The following is a 13,243-nucleotide window of genomic DNA, read 5'->3' as shown; positions in this document are numbered from 1 at the left end:
ACGGCCAAAGAAAGCCTTAATGTATGTTCCGCCAGAAAGAAGGAAATGGGGAAGACCACCAAATTCCTGGAGAAGAGAAATTACAAAAACAATGCAATCTAGAGGCTTAGAAGAGGGAGATTGGAGAGATAGGAAAAGATGGAGGCTGAAATGCGGGAAGCGGCAATAGCCGTAGGACCCCCGTTATATGATGATGACATCGTAATAGTATCAGATTCTCAGGCAGTATAACAAGCTATTAGTAGCCATCCATAAACAGTTACCTTACTCTGGGTTAAAGGACACAATGGAGCAATTGGAAACGAATTAGTGGACAGTATGGCAAAAAATACACCTGAGATATCCAAAATTGCAAACTTTTACTACTTTAAAGATCCTTTTTCTATTATCAGGAGTATTGGCAGGAAAGATGGATGTCAAAATATAAAGAGGTTCAGAAGACTTCAAGAAACCATTACTTTTCTATTCATCCATGCTTGCCAAAAAATATTTCCCATTTTAATTTTAACTATAATAAAGTACATTCATCATTGATAACCCCGTTAAAACTTAACCATGGTCTCTTTCCAGAGCATCTGCATTGGATTGTAATCTACGAGAGTCCCTTCTATCCATGTGATAATAAATCTATCGGAGATTTGAACCACTTATTTTTCGATTGTCTTAATTATAGGGAACAGACTTGGAAGCTATATTTACGTTTAATCGATCTCAACATTAGCCTACCAGTAAACATCAGCAATCTGTTATTTTATTCTGACAAATCTATATATATATATATATATATATATATATATATATATATATATATATATATATATATATATATATATATATATATATTATTTCAATCAAGTTAAACGATTATGAGATAAACATTGAAACATACTTTTTAAAAAATTAAAATTTAAACAATTTTCTATGGCAAAAAGATTTTTTGTATAATGCCATCTATCTCTCTCTCTCTCTCTTTCTCTCTTTCTCTCTCTCTCTCTCTCCCTACCTCCAGACACACACAAAATTAAATACCAGAAGAATGAATACCGGGCGAACTAAATCTACTATTCAAAATAGGAAATAAAAAACAACCAGAAAACTACAGGCTTATAAACTTGTTAACTACTACCCTAAAGCTTACATCCAAAATTTTACTAGAATTAATGAATTAGAGGATAAGTTTAGCAGATTGACAACAGGTTTTTCGTACTGAAAAATCCTGTACAGATGCAATATTCGTCGTAAAGCAAATTACTGAGAAATCGCTAGACGATAAAAGACCACAAATTCTGTGTCTGATTGACTTAAAGAAAGCATTTGACAGAGTAAGACTTAAAGATGTAATATCATAGAGAAGTTTTCCTTAATATTATAACAACTATTAAAAACATCTACCAAAACAAAACAATGGAATTCAGAATAGATAGACAACTTACAGAACCTATAGAAATAGACAGTGGAATAAGACAGGAGTACTCATTGAGCCCTATGCTCTTCAATTTAATCTTGTATAAAATCATCATAAACGTTAACAAAAAAAGAGAATTTAAAATGGGAAACAAAGAAGTAAACATACTCTGTTACACATAGGACGCAATATTCATAGCCCAAGATGAAGATAGTCTGCAAAGACTGGTCCACAGATTTAACATAAAAGCAAAAGAATGTAATATGACACTCCCATCTCATAAAACTGAAACAATAGTAATCAGCAAAGCACCAATCAGATGAAAAATATAAATTGGTGACATCAGTATTGAATAAGTAATGTAAATAAAATACCTTAGAATTACACTGGCTAGCTATGGACATCTGGACAAAAAAGTAAGAGATCAATTATAAAAAGCAAATAGACTAACATTATGCCTTAATACCACTACATGGCAAAACAGATATTAACACTAAGGTGAAGTCAAGAATTTATAAAGCCAGTGTAAGACCATAATGACTGCCTCAAAAACAAGAACCGGGACAGCCAAAACACAAAGGCTACTGGAAACGTCAGAGATGAGAGCACTGAGATGAATTACAGGAAATACGCTACGAGATCGAAACAAATATGAAGACATTAAAAGAAAATGTAACGTTAAGTATATAAACGAATGGAGACTAGATAGAAAAAAAAAGAATGGAATAACCACATAAACAACAGAATGGGGGAGACCCGTGTCGTCAAAATAGCACCACCAAAGATAAATCACCAATCGACAGAAGAAGTTTCAGACTACCGGAGAAGAAGTGTTCATAACTAACGTTAAAATTTTGGATCTAGAATATAAGTTTAGGATTGTTACTATGAACTTTCATTCAAAATATGATGGAAATAGTAATTTAGTACAAAATGTGAAAATATTAATTAAATTATTTAAAATTATTAGATCAAACTGCGATTTTGGATTTCCCGGTCTTCTTTCGACAAATAGTTTATCTAATACAAAATTTCAAACAAGTTTATGCAAATTATTTTAAGATTTTAGAAGTATTTTTTCGGCAATTATATCTCAGGGATTGCGGATTTTAATAGAATATATTAAGTATTTTTTCTATTTGTACAAAATGAGTATTTCTTACATAAAACTGTAGTATACTAACCAAAAACAAAAAAATTGAGTTTAATAACCGCAGTGCACTAACTTAATAACATGTTGCATTTGGAGTTTAATAAATTCACAATATATGCTTTTTGTGAAGTGTTCCTTAGAGTATGAAATACTCGTCAGGTATTATATTATAATTACAATTTTATTTAACATTCACTACTAATTATTCACGGCATTACGAATATTATTGTTTTTTATTACGCTAACTATTTCACTTCATTTATTCAAATACAAAGGATTCAAAGCATTATATGTTACCTATTCATACGTACTTATTTATAGATAGACATTCGGTTAAAATCCGCGATAACCGCGTGAAACAGCGGATCCGAACAAACTATGCTGGTTCCGCTTAGTATACAAGAGAACAGACTGAATTGGAAATTAGTTGGAAATGTTATTATTCTGACTATTCTCTCCCGCATTAGTGAACTTTTAGACAGTTAGTACAGACAAATTTTTAGTAAATTTCTTAAAATTAAAATACAAATTGTATTTATTTTTTATATAAAGCAGAGAAAAAATATTAGAATATTATCAAGAATCGTTTGTGAAATTTTAAATTCAACTTTTTTAGACATATTTCAAATGCCTCATATTTGTTGCTAAAACTCAAAATTGACATTGCATGTTATAGGTTTTAAATAATAATATGCCCTAAAAATGGAAATTCCACAGCGACTGGTCAATGGAAGTGATAAATTTTATTGATCACATAAGAATCGTAAAAAATGATAAAAATCGCACAACGTTCATTTATTTAACAGCTTTATAGAAACTTGATTCATTTGCGGTAAAATACAAAAACAGTATACGAAAGCTACGATACGTCAAATAAATTTCAAAGTGAAATTTTGAATTTAAAAGTTCTCCGATAAAAGCTACAGTTTTTAATAATTTTAAACAGTATCGATTTAAAGTTTAAGTACAAAAAACATAATAAACGAACCGGTCTTCTAATTAGTATTGTAATTCATTTTTTATGTATAATTAGTATATTTTGACCGTATAGTTAAACAATCTATGTGTTTTACGGTTGTAAACTTCTATTTTATTCCCCCAATGGGGGACACTAGTGCAAGGACGTCTTCGTTGACGCAAATGTTAGTAGATAACAGTAAGGACCATTTGAAAAAGACTGATAATCAAAGCATGACCATAAAAAATGTCAACAGTGTAGGAGCTGTCATGGAACCGGAAAAGAAAACTTTTAATTTACGTTCAGATAAGTATAATATTAAAAATATTTGAGTTTATATTGAAAAAGTAAATGTTGAAAATTTAGGTAGATTACATCAAATGTCTGTTGGTCACATATTATTCAAAAAATTTAAACTTACAAACATTTTAGAAATTAAAAACATAGGTAGAAATCGCATCAAGATTTTGTTGGAAGCAAATAATTTAGTAAATAATCAAGCATTAAAATTTGAAAATTTTAAGGCGTACATACCTAATCATTTGTTGGAAATCGAGGGTTTAGTACAGACGTGAATACTCAGTATGACGTAGAATATTTAATAAATACTATAGAGTCATCTTCTAAGTTTATTTATATATACAGAACTACACGTAAAGTTGTTAATGATTATAAAGTTGAATTCATAGATAAAAAGACAATAATTATCACATTTGAAGGCAACGTTCTGCCGAATTATGTTTCATTTAATAAGGTATTTGTCCTGTCGAACAGTATATTGGAAAAGTCGTTCAGTGTTATAAAAACAGTGCAAAAGTACACAAGAAGGGCGTATTCAATGTAGTAAAATTAAAGGAAAAGATCATAATTGTAATAGAGAAGTGGTATTGTTGCATTCATTGTAAAAGTAGTAACCATCTGTCGCTATCTAATAAATGTCCCCAATATGAAAAACAGAAAAAAAATAAAAAAATATAATGGCCGAACATAATAGATCTTTTGTAGAAGCACGTAGTTACTGTGAAAAATCCTTTTCAGATTTTGTAAGTAACAATTCCTTTAAATGTTTAGCAGAATATGAAAGGGATTTTCTTAGTTTGCCTCCAACTAGTAAAAATATTCCGGTTTCTAAACTAGTTCCAAACAAGCCAATTTCTGGTTTTGCTTACACTAATTTAAATATTACGAAATCTCAAACAAATAAAAAAAGAAAAGTCAATTCACCAGTTGCACAGTCGTCTACTGAGAAAACAATGTTTCCTTTTGATTTTGGACCTGATAAACCTTTACCTGTTAATCGAATTTTACCAAATAATTAAACCATTGAAATTAAAAGAAATGCAACTGAAAGTCTTTCTACTTTTATATTTCAGCTTTTATAAAGTATACAAACTTTTGATGATATACGATAAACAATTAATAGTCAATAATATTGAACAGGTACTGGAGAGTACTTTGATTATTACTAAATAAAAAATGTCAACCTAAGTTAAAAATAATACAGTGGAATGGTCGCTCTGCTGTCTCTAATAAAAATGGCATGATGCATTATTTAGTAACTAACAAAATAGACAGCTCTTATTAGTGAAACATGGTTTAAAAAAATGTATTATATGATTTTAATGGGTATAGTCTTGTTCGTAATGATAGGTTGGATGGTTATAGTGGCGTTGCTATACTTATAAGTAAATCAATTTGTTTTATTGAACTAAAAGTTAAAAATAATAATTTTAATAATGAAATACAGCTATGTGCTATAAAAATTAAATATGGAAATAGTTAAATTAGTTTTGTGTCACTAAACAGAGCCCCGAAAATAAGATGCACAATAAATGATTGAATAAATATATTTTCCCAGTTACAAAAACCAGTTATAATAGAAGGTGATTTTAATGCCCATTATACTATTTGGGGTTCAAGTACAAATGATAAAATCGGAATACAGCTGATTAAAATGGTAGATGATCTTGAATTTACAGTTTTAAACAATGGATAATAAACAATAGTAACTCAACCTATCCAGAATTACTCAATGATTGATGTTACTTTCAGCAGTCCTGATCTTGTTAGTAAGACTGAATGGTCTATCTCTCTAAACACGATAGGATCAAATCATTTTGTTATACAAGTGGATATTTGCGTTAAAGCCGAAACAGAAAAAATATTACCTAAAAATAATTGGAACATCAAAAAAGCTAATTGGCCTTTATATACCTACTTGTTTAGTACAAAACCTTTTTAATCAAAATACTGAAATTTCAAATAACAAATCTAGCAAATATGAACATTTATTGAATAGTATAAATTATGCTGCTCACGTTGCAATACCACAATATAAACCTTGTGTGTGTAGAAAAGGAATGGCCTTAGACATAGTCTATTAGCCACATGATTCAATTTTATTCATCCACATGTAGGTAGTTATTAGGTTCTTATAAGGTTAAATATCGATTTTAGCTTCTTTAACGAAATTCATTATTGCATCTAAACAATATAAACCTTTTAAGCCAAAAACTCGAAATCCGCCACCGTGGTGGAATTCTGAATGTGACACGATTATAAAAACCGGCAATTTATAAACATGAATTATAAAAAAAAAGAACGTAATTTTGGGAACTATATAAAATGTTAATCAAACATGGCAAGTACAAAAAAACAACTAAAAAGTATTTCGAAACAAAGCTGGGTCAATTGGGTTTTTTGTCTCAATATATCAATATCATCATCAGTACTTTGAACTCAAGCTAGAAAGTTATACAGAAAATCACCAACAAAAAAAAACTTTTCAAAATATTTGGATAGAAGAGTTTTTTGACATAATTGCTCCTTCAACAGTGATATCCATGCCTAATAAACCTAAGAAAATAGTGACCGACAAAAACCATTTTTTACTTCAACCGGTTAGACAGCCACAACTAAGCTATGTTTTAAATAATCGTCCAAATAACACCAGTCCTGGTTATGACCACATTAAGTATCCTATGCTTGATCTGCTTCCTCAAATCGCTAAAGATCTTTTATTGGAAATATTTAACGAAGTTCTCTCTGCAGTATGGATGAATTTAAAGAAGTTATTGTCATCCCAATTTTAAAGCCAATAAAGGATCCGAACTTGGCAAAATCATACAGACCATTTCACTTATGTCTTGTGTTCTCAAAGTATTAGAAAGAATACTAAAAGTGAGACTCCAATGGTGGTTAAGTGAGTAAAACTACTTCCAAATTCTCAGTTTGGTTACAGGCAAGGATGTGGTACTTTGGATGCACTCGCACCGTAGTAACTCACATTCAAAATGCATATTCTCGCAATACGTATGTACCACGATTATGTTTGTATATGGAAGGTAAATAAGACAGAGTTAATTTAGATAAGCTAAAAGAAAAAATAATTCACCAGTTCCAAATACCTTCCCTGCTAGCTCAAAATATTGTCAATTTCTACTTAAACCGGAAAATATAAACTAGGATATCCAAAGGATAGAAAACAATCAACTCATTAAACCACGTTTTAATAGTTCGAGACTCCCACAGGGCTCAGTTTTAAGTTAACTTCTATTTAATCTTTACACAGCCGATTTTCATAATAGTAGTATCGAAAAAATTTCATTTAATACAATACAATATGCAGATGACTTCTGCATCTATACTGAATCTAAAAAATACAATAAGAGCTTAAACACATTGGAAAGTGTTCATGAACATTGCTGTAGGTGGTTTAAAAAACTGGTTTTCAGTTGGCAAACAACAAGTCTAATATTTGTATATTCACTACACACAACTTGCCTCAAGGAGAACAAATAAAATTAAATGATAATTATTTTCCCTTCTGTAAGTCGATAAAATATTTGAGTATGATTTTGGATACAAAATTGACCTGGAAGCTGCATGTTAATTTTATACTTAATAGATGAATAAGGCACTAAAATCAATTTCAAAAACTTGGTGGGGTGCAGTTGTTGAAATATAGTATAGAATAAGTAATCAATATAGAAATATAGATAGTAACAATATTTGAGGTCGTATAGATGTTTTTATAAACACAGTTTTGCGGTGTTGCATGGGTGTTATGAGATCTACCCCTATTGAACCACTTTATGTTGAGACAATGGAACTGCCCAGTAAAATTAGAAGAGAATATCTCAGTCAAAAATTTCTCCTTTAAGTTCGTTGTTTCAACACTTCTTTATATAAAGATAATAGTAGTATAAATTATTTCGACTTAACAAATAAATATTGGACTCACAAGGACTCCCTACAGTTATGGGAAGCATTTCGAAATACTGCAAATAAAGATACTGAACTTACAGTTGCAAACAAAGAGATATATTTTGAAGATTTCTTTGAGTTACTGGATCAAGTACATATAATACAACCTATTTATCATGAGAACCCTTTAATAAGTCGTATTATTTTAAACAACTATCTGACAAATTGGCCAAAATCTGTTTGTATTTATACAGACATATCTAAAAGTTCAAAGGGTACTAGTTGTGCATTTTATATTCCAGATAAATTTATAGAAAAAATGTTTAAACTGCCAACAAATGTCTCTATTTTTAGTGCTGAAGCTACGGCCATATATGAGTCTTTAATTTATTTTAAATTGGCATCATATAGTTCAGCAGTAATTTTATCTGATTCATTATATGTACTTACAGCTATTCAAAAACCGCAACTACCATGTAGTACTTGTAATCCATACATGTTTTTAATTAAAAAATGCTTATTTAGAATTAATAAAATAAATTCTTTTATATGTGCCTATCGTCTAGAGATGTTGGCGATCACATTGACCCATCTTAATTTATTCACAGCAGCTCGAAATATATCAGTTTAGATTTAAAAAAATTAAAATAAAAAAGAAAATTAATAAATAGGCCCAAAAAATACAATTGATGTGGATTAAAGCACATTCAGGACTTAGATATAATGAACACGTAGACCAGTTAGCTAAAAATTCCATCATTTATGGAACACTAACCAACTATCAGCCTTGCATTATAGATGCTTTTGCCTGTTCAAGAACTAAACAAATGAACAATTGGAAAGGACACTGGGAAAAGTGCTGTAGTATTTCAATAACACAATACAGTTTGATACAACCAATTATTCCAAAAAATCTTGGGATAAGAATTTTATCCCCCCCGCAAATACATAACTACCATCAGTAGACTTAGATTTGGCCATGCATGTTATCCTGCACATTTACTTAAAATAAATATATTAGATTTGGATATTTGCCAAGAATGTCAGATTAAAAGTGACGTAAACCACATATTTTTTGAATGTCAAAGGTATAAACAACCCACCAACAATATAATTAAAAGAATTATAGACAAGAACATCACACTTCACGTTAATATTCTCTTTCTACTATCACTTAATGAAAAGAAAATTTTTGACTGCTTGATTACCTTTTTGTCTGATAGTAAAGTATGCCTGTAATTAGTTAGATTTGTAACCTGTGTTTGGAAAAAAAATTAATAAAAAAAATAATAAACAAAAATAAGTTTAAAAAAAGGAATATAAAAAAATACTTAAAAAATAGATTTAAAGAGAAAAAAAAAATAAATTAAAAAAAAAATAAAAAAGAGGATTATAAAAAATATATTAAAAAAATAAAATAAAAAGAAAAAATAAGAAAAAAAAATAAATAAATAAACAAAATAAAAATATAGTAAAAGAGAATCTACACCTGCGAGGTGTTGAATCGGGTTTATGTCCTAACGTAGTGAAAAAAAATATATTACTATAGTTGTATTTATTAACATAGTAGGTAGATATTTTTATTTGCATGATGTATTATACACTATGAATTTCGCATGACGTCTTTCAATAACTAAATTATAACTGAACAACTGAATAAAGTTATAATATAATATTTATTAACATTATGTACATTAGCTAAGTACGAAATAATTATATTATTATTATTATTATTATATTAATCATGTTTCACTAATTGACATATTTAAATTCTTTAATAAAGCTCATGTTGATTGAGACTGGCTGAATGGCAATTGTCCAAGCCAAGAGAGACAAAAAAGTAAAAAAAAGTAAAAAGTATACGAAAGCTACACTTTTTACCTTTAAAATGATTTTTGTCGATAAAACACTTTAATCAAAGGAAATCGAATTTTTACAGTTGAGTTAATACAAAAAAAAACTAAACTTTGATAATTTGCTGATCCATAAAACTTATATTTATTTATAAACTTTTAAACTACAAGGAGAGTAAATCTTAGTATAATAAAGATAAATGTTTATTTACAAAAATTTAACAAAACTAATAGCTTCACTGGCTAATTATTTCTTTTTAGATTATAAAAAAAGTTTGTTACCTTAGATTTGAATACAAAAAACACAGTCCCACAAAAACGTCAAACGAACTGGATCCGACCTATGGAAGACACAAAATGATCTGGACAAATCTTGGGAGAGGCCAAACATTAAATTGAACAAACATTCTGGATGATAACAATATGTATTTAAATGCTGCTAAATTTCCAATGACAAAATTCTTCATACCTTCAACAATGAAATCGACTGCTTTCGCGGTCGGTTAATCGAAGAGTGACTTTATCCTCAAAGTGATTCCTGTTTATTTCGTGCGTACATATCTAGGCAAAACAAAGATCAATCGAAACAGTAATTATAATTATTATAAACAGAATCGAGAATACCAATCTCAAAAACGCAAAAGGATTAAGAGTCTTTTTCGGTGTTTTATGATACGGGGTGAAACAAAAATACTACATTATTGTCACAGTTTTTTATATATTTCTGTCTTAAATTGTTTTTGTATAAACCTACATATTAGTAGTTTGTGGAGAAATGAGATCTAAATAAAAGTATTTTATTAGTATAACGATTAGTGTTTACATAAAGAGCATTAGGTCGAATATTGCAATAAGCAAATGTCAGACACTGGAGATTTGTAATCAGAAAGAATTTTATAAACTAGACAAAACATTTTTTGAAATCTACATTGTGAGACAAATTTGATAATAAAACATAGAAGCCCACTACTCATTTCACAAGAAGAAAGGTACAATAAGAAGTTATAAAAGCTTAGAAGCTTATGGATTACCCATTCTGGTTTTTGAAGGTTATCATAGCTGGTTTAAGGACAAGCATGTGGATCAAAACAGGATAAAGGGTTATGTTAATTATAGAAGAAGAACTAAAAATGCATACATTATCTGTCGATTCTGATCTTTTGATCAGAGATCATTTAAACATTTTAAACACAAAAAAATTATAAGATAACATAAAAAATTAAGGTTTATATATGTTTAATATAAAATCTATTTACCTTACATGAACTTGAACTCACAAGTGGAATAAACATTTTTAGTAATATTTTGAAGTCACGACTAATTGGATATAAATACGACTACAAATTATAACTATCAACTATTGCAATACTATTATTGTAGTAATATATTACCTATATTATATTGTATATATATATACATATACATATATATATATATACATATATATACATTATATATATATATATATATATATATATATATATATATATATATAATTAATATGAGAATAGTATTTCGAAAACGTATCGTAGGTCGTTAGTCAAAAGTTAGAATTTATAATTACCGGACGATAATGTAAACAATGTAAACAAAGCATTAATCTATTTCTACAGAAATAAATATAGTATAGTGTTAAAATGAAAGTAGTGCCAAATATTTAATAAAACCGTCTAACATCCCTTAAATACCACCTGGCGGCTATTTCATAATACACCTCTTCTTCTTCTACGGCACTACAGCCCAAAATGAGCCTTGGCCTCCTTTATTTTTTGTCTCCACCCTTGTCTGTCTGTGGCTGCTCTTCTCCATACACGGACTCCTAAAAGTGCTTGTGCGTCGCTGCTTACTGTGTCTTCCCAGCGCTTTCTTGGCTTTCCAACTGGTCTCTTTCCCTGCATTCTGGCGTTCAGTGCTCGTTTTGGTAGCCTATCCTCTCCCATTCGTATCACATGTCCGGCCCATTGCAATCTTTGTATTCTAATGAAGTCTGACAGGGGTGTTTCCTTATACAGTTGATAGAGCTCGTTGTTATATCGAATTCTGAAGATTCCGTTTTCCCTCACAGGTCCTAGTATTCTCCTCAGTACTTTTCTTTCGAATGTGTCGAGTTTGTTTTTGGGTGTTTCTTTCAGGACCCATGCTTCGCTGCCATAACATGCTATTGGCCGAATTAAAGTTTTATAGATTCTCATCTTTGTATTTCGGTGGACACTTTTAGACCGAAATATATGGGAGAGGGCAAAATAAGCTTTGTTTGCCTGCGTTATCCTTTTTCGTATTTCTCCATCCTCTGCTCCATCGGCATATATTTCTACTCCCAGGTATGTAAACTTTCCAACCGTTTCAATGTCATCTTCATGCATAATGTTTTGTGGGATTATATTTCTTCTCGTCTGTACCATTACTTTTGTTTTTTCTGTGTTAATTTCCAGACCTAGCCTTTTCGTTTGTGTTTTTAACTCTGCGTATGCTTCCTGTGCTCCTGTTGATGTTCTACTCATAATATTAATATCATCGGCGTAGGCAGCCAGTTGAACCGTTTTATTGGTCAGTAGGTTTTCTCGTCCAGTTTGCAATTTGCGGTTTAATACACCTCTTATTGTTTTTTTAATAGCTAAAAGGGTCACGTTATACTTTATTTAAAGGGTTGTCAATCTCTAAAATTATATTAAGTAATAACTTTTGCTTATTTAATAACCAATTTAATAGTAAAATTTTACCTGTGTTTTGTTTCTTCTCCACTAACGCTAATGGACTATTAAAAAACTGTCTGAACCATTTTTACCTGTACTATTTTATGTTATGTATGTACTTGGTTCCTTATTTAATTATGAAACACGGTCAAAAATTGAAAACTGTATAAAAAACGACAAGAAAAAAAAGGATATAAAAATCTATAATAGTTTTTTATATACCAAGGGCATTAAACAGATGTTTATGCCCGAAGGCGACTATCTAAGTAGCCCGAGGGTACACTCATCTATTTATTCATATTTACTTATACAAGGTTACTATAACCACACTTTTTATATTCTAGGACATTATAATCGGAAGTTATGGCCTTTAACGCCCTGTTATATAAGAAAGAAAGCAAATGTTATAGAACGTTTTAGAAAAGTTTTTTTATATTAAGCAATTTTCAAAGAAGTAAATAGGATAGAAGTAACATTTTTTAGCCTTAAGAATGGGACATATCAGCATTTTCGTTATTACTTGGCCAACTGGCCATCGAATGTTAAGACATACTCTAGAATCTAAAGCTAATCATTTAAAGGAGCACCTGATGAATAGTAAGAGTGAAAATTAAATAAAAATGTGAAGAGAACAGGTGATTAGAATTCCAAGATGCTTTGAACCAAAAGCAGGTTTAAGGTTAGTGTCAGCTTTAAGAAAAAAGAATGTAGCCAAAGAAGTGAGTCTCCAGATGACTACCGTTAAACAGGAAGGAGATAATGATTATAATTTTATAGAAAACCTTAAAAAGAGACAAAAGAAAGATAGTGACTTAAAATACATAAGCAAGATTGAAAAAGCACGTGCTAACTTCGTGAAAATGAAAAAGATTTTATGCAGCAAAGATCTGACATTGGCCCCTTAGAATAAGGCTAATTAAATGCTATGTACACAGTGTACTCTACTATGGAGCTGAATCATGGACATTAAACCGG

At 29.9% G+C, this 13,243-nt stretch overlaps 1 protein-coding gene across 3 annotated transcripts in view; it reads right to left on the bottom strand.

The window, feature by feature from the left end:
* Epac (Exchange protein directly activated by cAMP) overlaps positions 1–13,243 on the bottom strand; it is a 665,395-nt gene that overhangs the window by 398,666 nt on the left and 253,486 nt on the right. Inside the window, exon 1 of one of the 3 annotated variants that reach the window (XM_072525990.1) lies at positions 2,590–2,905. The exons of 1 other annotated variant lie outside the window; for it this stretch is intronic. The gene's annotated coding sequence lies outside the window, so the exon portion shown is untranslated. Of the gene's footprint in view, positions 1–2,589; positions 2,906–13,243 lie in introns of those variants that run through there. One more of the 3 variants, XM_072525995.1, reaches the window with a different exon arrangement.

The sequence above is a fragment of the Diabrotica undecimpunctata genome, chromosome 3, assembly GCF_040954645.1.
Source record: "Diabrotica undecimpunctata isolate CICGRU chromosome 3, icDiaUnde3, whole genome shotgun sequence".
Taxonomy (NCBI): domain Eukaryota; kingdom Metazoa; phylum Arthropoda; class Insecta; order Coleoptera; family Chrysomelidae; genus Diabrotica; species Diabrotica undecimpunctata.
This window is presented reverse-complemented; position numbering and strand designations above follow the sequence as displayed.